Source organism: Camelus dromedarius, chromosome 8 (genome assembly GCF_036321535.1).
Source record: "Camelus dromedarius isolate mCamDro1 chromosome 8, mCamDro1.pat, whole genome shotgun sequence".
In the NCBI taxonomy this organism is placed as follows: Eukaryota; Metazoa; Chordata; class Mammalia; order Artiodactyla; family Camelidae; genus Camelus; species Camelus dromedarius.
Window position 1 is genome coordinate 46466744 of NC_087443.1, and position 17364 is coordinate 46484107.

The following is a 17364-nucleotide window of genomic DNA, read 5'->3' on the forward strand; positions in this document are numbered from 1 at the left end:
CATGCTAAATCCCCCTTCCTCCACAGTCATCCTCACTCTAGTCAATCTTCACAGAAAAGAAACATCTTCTTTCCTCAACTGTCAAGTTTGCCATTCTCCTTCTCAGAACACCCCTGTATGTCTTATTCTTCTACACAGCAGAGCTTCAGATTAAGATCACTCCTCCAATTTAGCCAGGGTCTCTCTCTCCCTCAGGTTTGTGTCTGCAGCATTTAATTTCCTATTCAAGCACTGGAAATCCAGCTGAAAAAATGGTATGTCCAGTTTAAATAAAGAACTAAAAGTCCTAAAGAAATGCTGGTTCATCAATGTGATTACTTAGAGATGTTATTGTACAGCCTCCAAGATACAGTTTTGAGCTTGGAGTTGATTTGGGACTGGCAGAGTACAGATTTATATAGAAGTTTTTATCTATATGTGTCCTTTAAATATAACCAGGTTCCTAACAGCAGGTATGGAAATAGCTGGTATAGCAGGTATACTAACTTGTCTACTTGCTCTCAGTACTGGGCTCTAATATTGCCCAGAAATGTCCTGCCTCAGAAGGAGGAGGTTGCTCTGCTCTGCATCCTCACCACTCCTGCCCATTCCCCAGGCCTGGTACTGGTCTCCTCAGAGGTCAGTTCAGCTCATTTCCTTTCCTGTTTAATTCTGCAAGAGCAAGCCTTGCTGCTTACCTTAGAACAGCTCCCCATCTTCCCAAGAAGACAGAACATTGATAGAATACTGATGTGACCTATAAGGATATTTATTTATTGTTCTCTACCTAGAGTGGGTTCTTCATTAAAGCTTGCTATTTTGAATTGAATTAATCAAATTATAACAGCAAAATTGCTCCCAGGTTCAAACTAAAAAAATTAGATTTATCAATAAGACAAAAACTTTTTTTTTCATTAGAAACACTAAGATCCTTTGAATATTTGGTATGAAAGAACCCAGTGAACATTTAATCTAATTCATTTATTTTATGTACTTTTAATAAAAGAAAGCCAGTGAGGTCAAATGGCATCTAATATTAAATAGGCAGTTATTAGCAAACCCACACAGGACCTTCTATCCCTACATATCTATGATTACTCATTAAACAATGTGATAAATTCTGTACTACAAGGTGAAATAATAGACTATTTCCCACTTCTATCCCAGTCCCAGCATGACAATTCTTCATTAAACTCTGTTTTCAACAGAGAGGGTTTTAATAAAGACAAGACTGGATTATAGGCTTTAGGGATGAGGCTTGAGAAGTGCCAAGGTTAGACAGATTTCAGGACCCTACCAATAGCACTGAAAGCATAAAAGCCAACCCGGAACAATCAAGAACAACCCTTAAATAAGAGACTTACGCCATAATATCATAATGAGTTATATATAAAATAAAACACAAGATAACCCTAAGATTTAACCACATTATTTATAGTCCCCAATATGTTCGTTGCAGTTGAATAGCCAAAACCAAATGAAATGCCTATAAATGATGTTGTTATCCAAATTCCTGATGGAATCTGACATTTCCTTCACCTTACAGAAAATGTTTAGTACTCTTCTATCCATTCCCCCAGGAAACAATTCAGTCAGCAGAGAATCCATGAGCACAGAAAATATATCCCTATTACGGAAAGAACATGTAAAATAAGTTTCAGCCATAAGTTTTTTGACACTATCACCCATATGAGTGAACTGGCCAAAAAAGAAATCACTTGGCAAAAGATTTTTCAGCCCTAAGATGTTCCACATGCTAATTAAGGGCTCTGTTAGGAACCTGACCTTCAATGACAAGGTGCTTATTAAACCCCTTTGGTTTCTGCCTCTCACTGTGACTGGATTAGATAAAAATCTTACTTAAATGTTAATAAGAAATTATTTTAGCTCAGAACTTTGATGTTGCATGTGCACTGTGGATATGAAAGTCTAACTTAATACATAATTGACAGACTGCCCCTCCCCCTGGCACCAAGAAATAGATTAAAACTTAAAAAAAAATTTTTTTTAATTTCGTATCTTGGCTTTAAGGAGATTTAGCTCATTTTATTATAGGTAAGTAGATTTTCTCTTTTGCACATAACTTAGGTAAGCATAAAAACAATCAGAATCTAAGCTGGGTGACAGGTAGTATGTCAAACTTAACAAAAAAAAGTATGAATAACAAAACCAAGGATCAGATGATCAGATTTAACAAAAGCACAGAAAGTTGCTGAAGACAGAAAATAAGGAGAAAAAAAAAAGAAACATTAGCAAATATAAGATAACTCCACTATTAAGTAATAAAAATAGACAATGCATTTCTCTAGTAGAATTCTGAAAATCACCTGTTGTTATTTTTTTCAAATACTGTGACTATTTGGATCCTACCCTTCATGTCCTACATCTCTGTCTTGGTAGTCTGCATTTTAATAAATTCCTCTCAAATTAATAGCCAGTTTCTGACAACCACTATTACAGAGATGCAGAGAATTATTTCTGCATCCACCCAAGTACATTAATAGCCAGTAAAGGGTTTTGCCATTGAAGGAAAAATTTTACTTTATCCAATCACTCTACAATATCTTCATGTACAAAGTCCATCAATAAATATTTTATTAAAATATTTGACTGTTGTCCAATCATTTCTAATGTATTACCTTGTTAATTTCTTTAGCAATATAAAACAGTGAAAACAGAGGGGCCAAGAGAGGAAACTACCTTTATTCACATCTGTACCTATACCAAATTTACAGAGCTCTTGCAAGGGTGGATGATCGCTCTGCATGGATACATTCTATAACACAGAAATAAAAAACAGATGGATTAAATAAGTGTTCTAAGTAGTTTGGAGTAATTGTGAACCATTTATCCTAATACTTAATATGATAAAGGTTTATTATAGGGGGACATGGAAAAGTCAATGGTGGAATAAGTGGAGAGATGCAACAGGGTAGGGCACTCTCTCTCCTGTGGAATTCTACAGAATTCAAGCTTAACTGCACCTGTGAATGGCATGTTTCACTAATGTAATTCCAATAAATGTCTGTTCTGCAAGGTATCAAATTTGAAATCTACTCTGCGAAAGAGAAGACTTTAAATGAGGTGTTGTGCTTCAAAAGGATGACTTGGTTCTTAATAGATCATTACACTCACCATCCTGATCTAGACAAGTATCTGATATTACTTGTATGAAGGGAGGAATATTTGCAGAAGAATAGTTATAAAACAATTATAGAACAATTATAGTAAACAAGCATACAGAAATCAATTGCATTTCTCTACACTAATAATGAAACATCTTCAAAAGAAATTTTAAAAAATGATCCCATTCACTATAACATCAAAAACAATAAAATATTGAGGAATAAGTTTAGCCAAGCAAGTGAAAAATCTGTACAACAAAACTCACAATACTGCTGAAAGGAATCAAACTAGACACAAACACATGGAAAGACAGCCCATATCCATGGATCAGAAGAATTAAGATTGTTAAAATGTGCATATAACTCAAAGTCATCTATAGATTCAATGCAATCCCTGTTAAATGTCCAATGGCATTCACAAAACTAGAAATAGGAAAAGAAAAGCAATCCCAAAATTGTATTGAACTGCAGAAAACCCTGAATAGCCAAAGCAATCCAGAGAAAGAACAAAGCCCTAGGCGTCACATTTCCTGATTTCAAACCATAACCACAAACCTATAGAAATTAAAAGAGTATGAGACTGGCACGAAAATAGAAACACAGAGCACTAAAACAGAATAGGGAACTCAGATTGAAACCACTGTATATATGGTCAACTAATATTCAACAAGGGAACTAGGAACACCTAACAGGGAAAAGATACTCTCTTCAACAGTGTTGTAAAAACTAAAGGAAAACACAGAGAAAAACAAAATTGGACCCCTATCTTACACCATTCACAAAAACAAACTCAAAATGAATCAAAGACTTGAACATAAGACCTGATACCATAAATTTCATAGAAGAATATGTAGGAAAGAAGCTGCATAGGACTAAATGTCAACATCCAGAAATAAATTATTTTCATTGTAAAAAACAGTAAATAAAGCACTTGTCATTTAGTGGAGAGCAGTGGTACAGAAATTAAATGGTCCTATTATTTAAATGCAGAGAAGCAAAAGTGGATCCAAAGTTCAGTAACTTTATTCCCACTCAGTCATTTCAGGATCTACACTGTGACATGTAAAAACTAAACGGGTTTAATGCAGAAATATTTACCATGTGAATAGTATAATAGATTATTTTATTAAGCAATCCAACACATTTGGTGATGAATCAAAGATCATCCTGTCATTTTTCACTATTACCATTGTTCTATAAAATTAAACACAATGTAAAAGTTTACCTTCTGAAATTTGGCTACAATTTTAAGCACTATTTAAATCTGTTTTTAAAAGCAGTGCAGGAAAATAATAACCAGATTTTTGATTTATTATAAATTCTAAATGGTCTATTAAATAATTATATGGATAAAGTCAATGAAATAAGATTACTCTCAGTTTTCTATTCTCTACTACTGAGCAATTATTTTTCTCATAATCTTTTATTAAGTGAGACTCAAATCAGGCCTTAAGATGAAACTTAGCAAGAGCAAAGTCTGTAAAAGAAACAATGCAACCAAGTCTAAAAACATCCTGCAATTCATGGTCCTTACTCTTCTCCAATTCAATCACTTTGTTTTAGGATTGCCACTTATGAGCAGAGTTCAGGCAAGAAGTGCAGTGCTGCTCAGGAAAGCTGTGTCTGAGAAAGAGACTTAATTCACTCAGCCTGGTAGAAAACCTTCAGTAATGCAGTTACATGATATAATACTGATTATCGAACCTAGGAGAAGGTAGGCATCTCCAGAACAATCTCCCGAACAGTCAGGAGGGATCAGAGGGAGAAAAAGATCTCATGAGGATGGAAGGAGCTTCTGACACCCAACATTAATGAAACTTCATAAAGTTCCACAATCCCTTATCCACAACTCCAAAATATGAGAAGTTCTGAAAAACAAAACTTTTTTTCCAAATTGCACTTGACAGCAAAATGTAACCTAACCAACATAAGAACTTCATTCATTCCACTTAGTATGAATATTCTTAAATTACTCTAAAGACATACTAACACGTTTGATTATGGGATATTGCTTTAGACCCAGATGGTGACGCTACATAATATATTGTATAGGTATCATAACACCTCTATAAAATTAGAATGATTTTTTGAGAAAAATTAAATTCTAAAATATTTCTGACCCCCAAAGAGTAAGGGATTATGAACCAGTATCTTTACATGTCTTTTCTGTCAACCAAATCATCCCCAAGAGGCTTACTTTCATATCCTAAGAGGTGACAGAGTAGATGTGAGGAAAAAAAAAATAACATTTACAATAATTTCAGATTGTGATAGTGTGCTGTAGACTCCTGTAAGTGGTATGACCAGAAAAGATCTCTCTGAAATAACTTAAAGTGAGACCTGAAACAAGAAGTCAATACACTTCTCTTAGTATAATAAACAGGGACATAAACATCCCAAGCAGACAAGATGGCAAGTGTAGGTATGAAGGTGGCAACAATTTTGACATTTGTGAGAACATGAAGATGACCATGGAGCACAGTAAGTAGGATGAAGGAAGGTAAGAGGTTAATCGAAGAGAACAGATGGGGACATAGTCCAGGGTAAAGAAGCTGGATTTTTGTGCTAAGGGTATTGAAAAAATAATAGAGGTATTTAAGTGAGAAGAAGGACATAATCGGATTTATGACTTTAAAAGACAACTCTGGGCATGAAAAGACATGGCAAAACATAAGTGTATGAGTGAAAAGAAGTGAAAGAAGCCAATATGAAAAGGCTATATACTGTATGGTTCCAACTATATAATATTCTGGAAAGGGCAAAACTACAAAGATAATTAAAGATTGATGGGTGCTAGGGTTTTAGGAGGAGGAGAAGGATGAATAAGTAGAGCACAAAGAATTTGGGTGGCAGTGAACATACTGTATATGACATGTTTATGGTGGCTACATGTCATTAAACATTTGTCTAAACTTATAGAATATACAACTTAAGAATGACAATAGACTGTGTGATAATGATGTGTTAAGGTAGATCCATCAATTGTAACAAATACACTACTCTCTTGGGAGATGGTGACAAAAGGAGAGGCTATATACGTGAAGGGGTACAGGGTATATGGGAAATCTCTGTACTTTCCTCTCAATTTTGCCATAAGCCTAAAACTACTCCCAAAAAATAGTCTTTTAAAAAACATAACTTTGACTGATTTATGGTGAATAAACTATAAAGAGGCGAAAGTAGAAAGAAGATCAGTCTGGAGGCCTTTTCAAGAGAACAGGAGAGAAAGGATGATGAATTGTACTAGAGTGGTAGATAAGGATGCAAGTTAATCCTTTAGAAGGTTCATCACCAAAACTTAATAGATTATATGGGAGGGAGCAGGAGTGAGGAACAGAGGTGAGTACAGAATTGTTTAGGCTAGAATCATGAATTCTACTCTGGCTATTGTAAGTTTTATATGCCTTTATCAAGATAGAGATGTCAGTGGGCATTTTAATACACAAATCTAGGGTCCAGGGAAAGATATATTTGGGAGTCATAAGCTTATGGATGGTCGTTAAAGCCATGGTAACCCGGGGGGTTCATGAAATGACTCAGGGAAAGGGTACAAGTAGAGAAATGAGGTTGCCTGGGATCAAGACCTGGCAGACTTCAAAATTTAGAAGTCAAATGAAAGTTAATCAGAAAGAAAGCCAGTAAGAAAGGAAGGGGAATAGAGAGTAGTATTGTGGAAACAAAGAGGAAAAAAAAAGTATTCCAAAAGGTCAATTCTGTTTTGTACCGGAGAATTATCCAGTAAGAGGGCAGTGAAGTATCTAAATATTTTAAACAACCTTCACTATCACTTCAGGCTTGCTGGCAGGTCCATGAGGAGGAGGAAATACCATTAACTGAACCACAATTATAACCCAGTGTGAGTTCAGTTGGTAAGCAGTACAGAGTTCAAAGTAAAATCCAAGGACACTTGCTCCCTCTACTCCCACTGTCCTCCAAATGGTGAACCCCACACTCCTTCTCTCAGCCCCAGTTTCAACGGTCTCTAAGAAGCCCATCCTTACCAGCCAGAGGCCAGGAGGTCCCAGGTTACATGCCTTCTTAGGAGAGTGTACTTCATATATTACAACCGTGTGTTCAAAATCCTTCAAGGATTAACTCAATGCTGGAGGTTGGGGGAGGGATATATTCCTGTATCCACTATTTCCAATATGAAAAGACAATATGTGCTTAACAAATGTCTATAGAAAGATTATCATTCATTTAATGTGTGAAACTTTGCTGTGACTGACAGTGGGTGGAGTTTGTTACAATAACAGACTAAAATAGTTTCAGCATCACCAAATGGCTTTATGCTGAAACAAACTTAAACTCAGATTTAAAATAATCCCTTTTTTCCAAATCATATGTGATATAATTTGAAAATCACAAACTTAAGCTTCCTATATATAAACATTTACCCAATTTGTCTTGTTATAGGGCTAAGAATTCCTTAAATATTAACTCATTTTATTTTAAAATTGTGTAACTTGTACAAGCATTTCTTGAAAGGAGTCACATATTTAATCACTGTCAACCATCCTCACCTTAGCTGAAATTAGTTGGAATAGTTAATTAGTATCCTTTAGTCATGATACAACATGATCCAAGACTGGTAAGCTTTGGAGGAGGGGTAGTGTTCTATTAAGATCTAGGGGCCTAGGATTAAAATAAAAGATAAAATTATCAAAGACCATTTTTCATCGCTATACCAGGAGAGTCAAACAATGTTTCAGAGATAAAAACTGGCTTAAAGAGGTAGGTATAAAGTCCAATTGACAACTTCTTCCACCCCACTACGGACACAGGGCTAGTAAAGTAGCACAGCTAAGATTCAAGACAAGTACTGTCTGGCATGAAAGTCCAAGCTCTTTCCACTGTTTCATGCTTCCTCCAACTCCTAAAAATCTACTCAGATAACTACCTACTATTCAGCCATAAAAAACTATAACATGCCATTTGCAGCAACACGGATGTCCCTGGAGAATGTCATTCTAAGTGAAGTAAGCCAGAAAGAGAAAGAAAAATACCATATGAGATCACTCATATGTGGAATCCCGAAAAAAAAAAAACAAAAAAAAACATAAATACAAAACAGAAACAGACTCACAGACGTAGAATACAAACTTGTAGTCGCCAAGGGGGAGGGGGAAGGAAGGGACAGACTGGGAGTTCAAAATTTGTAGATACTGACAGGCATATGCAGAATAGATAAACAAGATTATACTGTATAGCACAGGGAAATGTATACAAGATCTGGTGGTAGCTCACAGTGATAAAAAATGCGACAATGAATATATGTATGTTCATGTATAACTGAAAAACCATGCTCTACACTGGAATTTGACACAACATTGTAAAATGATTATAACTCAATAAAAAAGGTTTTTTTTAAAAAAACTTAAAAAAAAAAAAAGATTTGCAGATATTGCATTTTTTACAAATTGAATGTTTCTGACAACCGTATGTCAAGCAAGTCTATCACCACCATTTTCTCAACAGTATTTGCTCACTTTGTGTTTCTGTGAAATATTTTGGTAATTCTCTCAATATTTCAAACATTTTCTTTACTGTATTTGTTATGGTGATCTGTGATTAGTGATATTTGATGTTACTATTGCAAAAAAACTGGCTTGCTGAAAGCTCAGATGATAGTATTTTTAGCAATATTTTTAAATTTAAAAAAAAAAGATAACTACCCACTGAGGAAAGTATTCTTCTTTTGCTCCTAATTTATACCCCAGCTCAGCAACTTAATATTTGTCAATTTAAAAGTCCACATAGAACAAAAGCAAAGGTCAGTATTATTGGTAGTTTACATATTCAAACAAAAGACCCAGGTCTGCTCTGCCAAAGACCTCACAGTTAACACATTGCTCCTGGTCTAGTCAGAAATTCACATAGGTTCAATGCTTACTATGTGTCAGGCACACAGTTCTTACAGATATATTACTGCATTTATCCACCACAGTAACCCAGAGAAGACGTAGTTTCCTCATATTGTTTAGATTAGGAGACTTAGGTTCAAAGAGAAGAAATAATTTAGATAATGTTGAACAGCTGACAGGTAAGAAACTGATTTGCTTCCATGTAAGCAATTAGTGCAATTATTCCTAGTCACAGTCTTTCTGCCTCCAAATCAAAATTCAGTAATTTTTAAAATGTGTTGGACTTTGAACTGTTTATATATTTTCAGGAAAATCTATTTAAATTGTCAAAGAAATTTTGACCTGCTCCTCATGTCCACTCTTAGCTGTTATTCGGAAGTTCCGGGGTCAATATTTCTTTAAGCACCAAAATGGCCCAGAGCCAAGTAGTGAGACAACAATCTTCCTTCTCCCAATCTAACTCATCAGCATTAGGCTGTGCCAACAGGGCACAAATGTAACTTGGATGCAAAGTGAAACATTCAGTCCAAACCCAGAGGGTTCTGGCTGACATGATGCCAAATAGATTGTGTGATTTTTTTCTTCACACAAATGCCCACCCACTACAGAACTGTCTAGCTCTTGTGATCTCAAATAAGAGTCCTTATGAGTTCGGATATTCACTTGAGGTGAAAACAATCTCTATAGACCATAAAACATGTTGTCATCCCTCTGTAGAATAAATGACACAGTAAGAAACGCCAAGAAAAATTATTATATTATCTTCCCTTCATAAGTCACTCATCTACTAAGCTATATTACTCCTTCTCAGCTCCATTTTGGTCTGTATATCGTTCCAGGTGAATAGCTTGTCTTCTCAAAGACGTAAGTTTCCCAGAGTCAGCAGAGAAGGGGTTTGGGTTCTAAACAACTGACCCCTTTATTGGCCTCAAGCCACTGACAACAGAATCAGTATATTCCTGATCAATTTAACTTGAACTTGTACAATTTTTAAAATGCAGGAAGGCAGACAAGCTCCTGGCTGTCTTCACTTTTAATCCCTTTCAACTTTTCTACTTTTATGAGGCCTTTTAAAAATTTATAGCTCTTTCATTTGCATTGAGAAACACAGGTATTTTTCATTCTAAATCTTATTTCTCATAAGAATTATATCTCATATCTAATAAGAACTCTGAAAAAAGAATCACAAATTGACAGAAGCTGAGTACCAAGTGGCTTCCCCCAGGTTCTCTCATCTTGTAGGTGACAGAGCCAGAACCTGAATGAAACTTTCTACCACCAAATCTTCTGTTCTTCCTAACTAGGCTCAAAGACTCCTAGTTCTTCATATCCAGGATATGAGGGAAAGAGAACTAAATTGAGAAAGGCTCACTTGGTTGCTTCCTGATTGTATGAGCCTGGGCAAGTCACTGAGCATCTCTGTATCCCAGTCTCTTCCACCAAGAATGAGAATAGCCAGGACCTTCCCCTGCAGAATCCTCAACTGGTCTTCCTGTTTCTATTCTTGCCATCCTCAATTCATTCTCCAGGATGCAGCCATAACAGTATTTTTTTAAACATAAAGGCCCTTTGCTTTCCTATACACACCTTCCAATATTTTGACTTTGCACATTGAACTGAGCAATGAAAAACTTCTCACTATTATTTACAAGGCCCTACATGATCAAGCCTCTGTTGCCTCTTCAATTTTATGCATACCACTCCCTATTCAGTCACTATACTACAACCACCCTGGCTTTTTTTCACATTCCTCAAACAAACCAAGTTCACTTCAGTTTCACAGCTTTCACTCTGGAAGCTGCCTCTGCCTGGAATGTTCTCCTCATGGCCAACCCATTCTCCTCATTCAGGTCTCAGGTTAAAAACCATCTCCACAGAGAAACCTTCTCTGTTCTATCTGAATCTTTCTATGTAGTATCTACCTGGGCCCTACACCTCAATCTTGACCCATCACCCCATTTCTTTATTTTTACAACACTGCTCATAAATTATCTTGTCTACTTTTTTGCTTTTCATTTATTTTCCCTTTTCTCACTCTCCACTCCCAAACTACAGTATGTGCTCCACAAAAGTAGAGACAGTCTGTCTTACTTACCACTCTATCTCTATTATCTGTTGTATCTCTAGGGCCTAAAAACAGTGTTTGGCAAATGCCAGGAGCTAAAAAAATACTTTTTAAATGACAAACAAGTCACCTGTAAAAACCCATATAAATACAAGATACAATCATTGTAAATTCAGATCTCAGATTTGTGACCTTCTGTTTTGAACTGGGGCCAAAGCTTATTGTCCCACTGTCTACAAAAGAGTATTATTAAGCGGTTTTTTTTTTTAAGAAAAGAAGAAATTTTGGATAAAATTATTTTTAGTGTTAAAGCAGTAACTGAGGTCAAATGTATCATCCGTGGAAAACCAAGTCTTGACACTGAAGTAAGGCCTGTAGGGACCTCTCATAGATTATAGTGCTTAGTTAATAGATTACAATTTTACATCTACTTTAAGGTAATGAAACAATATTTAAATTTTCTTCCCGTTCTTCTAATTCAGACTTTATTAATTTAAAACACCTATAGATGTACAGAAATTGCCCACCACAATCTTCTTACCTTACCCACCTCCTCCCTTGCCTTCTCTTCCCAAAACTCTTCAGGATTCTGAATAATTACTCCTCTGCCTTAGGCAAGAGATAAAGAGAAGACTTAGCCCTGGAAAGGAAAGGTCTCCCTACTCTCTGGAAGTGAAAAAGAAACCATTCATACTAAAGTAATGAGCTACCCAAGATGACTCCAACTCAAGATTTTTCCCTTCTTTAAATTCCACATAGACTTGCAGTCAGGGCCAGCAAACCTCTTTTCAGTGATCCTCTCTGATTATTGACCCTTAAGTTTAAAATCATAACTAAGTGGTAAACATCTTTGAATAGGGTCTATATCTTATATTTTATTCTTATCTCCAAAGCATAGGACTTAATAGATATCCAATAAATGCATATAATTAATCCCTATCAATTAATATAAATTAAGCACATCTTATTATACTTACCTTTTTTTGATATTTCCTACATCTCTCATAAATGCATGTTTAGGCTTACAAAGAGAAGAACAAATACTAGCACATAAAATACTAAAATGCAGAAAAGTTCCTTTAAAAAAAAACTGCTTTATCACACAGCTTATAAAACTGAACATTAATTGATGCAAATGTGCTGACATACATTTTAATGTTTTTATTTTCAAGTTCATTTAACAAGTGTTGCTCTTACTTTACTTTCCAGAAGAGAGATTTCTTCATGCCTGTGTTAATTTCTTTATGATTTTAATATTGATAGTCATTTAACATTTTACCATCAGGAGTTTCTGGACTTTATACCCACTAAACAGCTCAGAAGTAACCTTGCCAGAAAGAAAAGGACATAAGATTAAAGAAATGGGGTGGAAAGGAAAGAGTCATTCATTGATAATACTTGGGGAATATAATGTTTCATATTATTACTCTAAATATTAATTCCTTGAGGTTCTCGTTAATCAAATGATAGAAGTTGAAGAGATAATAACAAGAGATTACTTCAACCATCTTCCTACTTCTCAATGTTAAGTCACTAAGAAATGTGATATATTCCTTTTCATCTCCACCTACCAGCTTACCTGAGGAATTTTCCCATGTGAGCAATTCTCTCTCATTTTGGAAACATTCCCTCCCTCACCTAGCTTTGTCATATTTAGGGAAACTCTTGAGAAAATCATTCCTATTAGCCTGACAAATGATTTCTGACCTCAAATGCTTTGCTTCTCTAACACTGCCTCTGAGCTAGGAAACAGAAGGAAGCTATAGAAGATCCCTTTAACAGCAGAAGGCAGAAACTTAGTCATGCTTCGCTGTTTTCCCAGCTACTTTTATTTCTACTGGAAGACTAAGCTTTCAAATTGACAGTGACTATAAACAGAAAGCTTAAAAACTGGATGGAAGAAACTAGCCAACTATTATTTAAATACAGCTTTGACCTTCTTTTCAAAAATAAAACATTCAAATTAACTTGATTTCAGAATATGCTCTTCACTATTTTCTTTTTAAATATTCACAGAAAAAAAATCTTTTTTCTCACCTAGCTGACCTATCCAACTACATTCAAAGAACTATTATTTATTATCTACCATTAAGTAAAGTATCCCTTTGATCCTTACCTTGAATGAAAACACATAAAGTCACCAAGTGAGAAGCATCTCAATTGCAAATCATCTTTTATTTTTCAATTTACCCTTGTGACTTTTAATTTGGGGTCTTAAACTTAAATTCTGTTTCATTAAAATATCATCCCATATCAGTCTGTTAAACTGCTACCTTTTGTTCACTATTTTTGTTCCAGTGACTGCTTTTTCAGATGCTCCCCAGATGTCATAAGCAATGACAATTCAGATCTCATCTTTCAAGCCTGTAAAAGTGGAGTCCCTATTCAACTTATCTCTAAAATTCAGAGTTAGCAAAGCTGAAAAGGGGAGGCATTCAGAATATTCTAATGGAGAACCATCACTAAAACCTGTAGAATTACTCATGAATACTGAGGTCTCCAATCCCATCTTGTGAAGAGGCACAAAAGAATCTGTGTTAGAACCAGTTCACCCATTCATGAATATCTGTCTCTAGGGTCAAATTTGGGGAGCTTTTAAGAATAAAAAAAATTATAAAAACAAGTAACTGAATAAAGATCAATAACTTGAGAGAAAGATGTTGCCGGGGAAAGGGACAATAAAGTTAATCTGTTAATACAAACAATATGAGGCGAAAGCCCTGCCTTGTGCAGTCTGACCCCTGAGAACCCCATTTCAAGTTGAACTTGATCTCTACAACTAGCTGTATTTTTCAGACTCCAGGAGGCCCTCGCCTTAATGTCACCTGCCTCCTATTCCCCATGCTATTTGCTCCCACCTTGCTCTTTCTGTTTGATATCTTAAAATCCAAATCCATAAATTTGGGTAAAAAATGCACAGGCATAAATTAGCTTCCCCTTAAATGTGCTTAGAAGGACAGGCTTCCTCTGGCTCTCTTAAATGTGTCCTAAAAAACTGAAATTCAAGGCTGAATTAAAGAAACCATTGCTTGCCCAATTATGAGACTTGTTAAGATTCTCATACTCCAATGATCTTCTGATTTAAATTTGGCAAATATTTATCTGGCATAAAGAGACTTTTAATGTTTTAGCTGCGATCTGAATCAGCTCTCAAGTTTCTAATTATCTGATTTGTGTATTTTACTATAGTCGATGAGACTCAAAATTTCTACATAGACTTACTTCTCTCTGAAAAATTTCTGTGCCTGAGACCCCCTGTCTTTGAAGAGCACACAAAACTTGGAATCAGACGACCACATGAGGAAAGACCTGGCCACATATTTGAGGGGCAAATCAAAGGAAGCCAAGAGGTAGCATCTGGCATTTGTCAGTTGGCTTGCCAGGAGGAAGCAAGAGGTCTACCAAGGAGCTGCTAGGATGCCAGGAAAATCTGCATTAGATTTGGGATGCAGTGCAGCAGCCAGATAAACAACAGGAAGACAGACAACAATTTTTAGTGCCTCCAGACAGGTCACTATGATCTAAAGAAGATTTAGCTGATGTTCAGCAGACTACCAGCAGACTTTTCTGGCAATGGCAGATGTAATAAACCCATTGAAACATGATTCCCTCAACCCCAGTATAAATAATCTATAGTAGATGAGGAATGGTAGACAACTTAGGTATATTTTAGTGTTATTTATGATGATGGGCTACATTGTGGGAGAACATTATTTCACAACAATGCTATAGAAAGTCATTGCTAATCATCAAGACAAGCATGTGAGATGAAACTTATTAACCAAAATACAGACTCTAAACTGATAAAATATAAATAATACGTGTGTTCTCAGCCCCAGATGGGCTACCACTACAAAAACCAAAAGAAAACTTAAGGTCAATTGGAAAGGCAGATTTATAAAAGATAAATTCTAGTCTATTCTATTTATATTAACACAGAAAGGATTTTTATACATGCAATAGATGTTGGCTGATGGGAGAAGGCACAGTGGGCATAATTTTGATATTGTTCAACACAGAATTCTTCATGGGAAACCATCCTAAAAATGAGGCCAAAATTATCCCACTCTTTGACTACTAACTGAGTATTTTCAAGAGAAAGGTAATGCTGACCAAATTTTATTTTAATCTACTGTGAAACTATCTCTGGCTACAAAAAGTAGAGACTCTAACAAAGGATTAACCCGTGAATTTTTGTATCCGTATACCAACAGACTATCTGTTGAAAAGGCACTGTGATACAATGGAGTAGGTATGGATTTGGAAATAAAAGATCTGCATTGACCTGAGAATCCAACCTCATATTCCCCACTTATTCTTAGCTGTGTGACCTTGGGTCAGTCACTTCATATTCTTCAGACTGTTTTTCTTCTGGAAAATGGCAATGTGAGGGTCTCCTCACAGGGATTCTGTGCGAGTTAAATGAAATCTTGTGTGTGAGAGTGGTGTGATTACTAAAAATTGACTACAGCACTTATGCTTATTCATTTTTAATCAGAGAATAGTAACTCAACTAATTTTATTTACGGCAAAACGTTAAATAAATTTCATTCAAAAAGGAGACGGAAAATAATTTGGAAGATTTTAAATGAAAAAAAAAATTTTTGAAACTTAACATCTTTTCCCTGCATTAAAAAGAGCCAAATACCTGCACATTGTCATCAAAAACAGGATGGCTTTCAGGCAGATTCAAAGCCCCTCTCTCCTGATGTCTGAGTTCAGCTGTGGCCTCTCTTGAGCTCTTCCACACCGAGGATTGTCCTCTTTACAAGCATGTTCGGAACAACACAGAAAGTGTCTGTTCATGGGCTTCAGAAACACTCGGTTTTGCGGAAGCTCCTTTGAAAGATATCAAGGCAGCCACTAAATTAACATGAATGAAAAGACGGGTTACGAGTATGGTTTCTAAAAAGGTAGCGGCTTTTTTCACCCTTTGTTGAGAGTCCCTCCCCTGTAGGTCCGAGACAGACAACAATGTCCCCTAAAGGTCAAGAAAGTAGGGAAGACGGGGCTAAAACTGATACCCCCCGGTTGAACACTGGAAAGGGGGTGCCTGGAGGCAGGGCTGGCGTCGTGGGCTTAATGGGCGACACCTGAGCAGTCACACACCGGGCCCATCAGTCACACTTAGGAGGACCAGTCTGTTTCAATGCTCTGCCACCACAGTCTTGAAATTCTTAAAATTTAGCACAATTTCATTTTTCTCTGTACTCCGCACGACCCAGAGGAAACTCAGGGAGCCCTCCAGCCTCCGCGAAAATACACTGACAAAGCGAAAGAGCTGCAACAGGGGCCTGTGGTGACTGTTTCCAACCCGGGACACAACCAGCGACTCTGGTGTCTCCCGTCCTAAACACGGAGGAGTCCCAGCGGTCCCCCTGCCCACCTGAAAAAAAACTCACAGTAGCCGACTGGACGACGCGCAGACCGGGGAAGACTGGGCGGCTGCCCGACACGGGCCTCGTGAGGCGAGGGGACGAGGCGGCCTCCAGGCTGGACGCGCCTCCTGCACCGCACGCCGGGTCCGCCCTCAGCGCGCGACCGTCCCGGGCCGCGGGGGCGCCGCGTCGTACAGTGCCCGGCCCGCTGGCCCCTGGGCGGCCGGCTCCTCCTCAGACACAGCTCAGGGCCGCGTCTGGCCTGGGACGGGCCGCGTCTGGCCTGGGACAGGCCGCGGGCACTGCCCTCCGCTCTCCTCCTTCCCCGCAGGCCTGAGTGGACCGTCCGCTCTCTCGCCCCCGCCCCCACCCCATGTGCGCAGGCTCAGTTCCCCGTCGGCCCCAGGTGCGAGGAGCGGCTTCCCTAAACCCGCGCCGCCCCCGCCCTACACCTGCTCCTCTCAGGCCGCCTGTTGACAAACCCCTAGTTTCTGCATTCGCAGAAGCTTGGCCTCAGAGAAAAGAAGACGTTTTGTAAAAGTGACGAATTGGGATGAAACTTTTTGAACTTTTCTTCCCAAATGCCAACGCTTCTAGTCTGGCATCTCTTGGATCGATAACAAGCCCCTCAGAGCAGTCCGAGTTCCTGGGGGCTCGAGTGCTCTCCGCGCCGCACCCGCCCTGACCCTCCAACCTCCTGGGCGCGGATCCCCATTATTCTACATTATCAAACAGCAGCAACCTGTTTCTCTGAGAGAATTCAGCCCCTTCAGAATCTTTCCAATTATTTCTTTTAAGCTACAGTCTGTTCCCTTTAAAAACTGGGGTTGAGAAGAAAAAGAAAGAGAAAAAGGACCAGGAAATTTTAGTTTTAGTCCAGGCTGCCTGAAGCAAAGGATTCCTCAAGAAGTGAGTGTGCTCTCTGAGACCCTTGGAAATCAGGACCCGGGCAG

The 17364-nt window shown here is 37.6% G+C and overlaps 1 long non-coding RNA gene across 1 annotated transcript in view; it reads right to left on the minus strand.

Moving 5' to 3' along the window:
• Window positions 1-16545, minus strand: part of LOC116155791 (uncharacterized) — a 332414-nt gene extending 315869 nt beyond the window's left edge. The window contains exons 1-2 of the long non-coding RNA XR_010382050.1: window positions 16436-16545; window positions 15682-15872 (exon numbers count right to left, since the gene is read on the minus strand). This is a non-coding gene — a long non-coding RNA (uncharacterized LOC116155791). The remainder of the gene's footprint in view (window positions 1-15681; window positions 15873-16435) is intronic.
• Window positions 16546-17364: the final 819 nt, after the last annotated feature.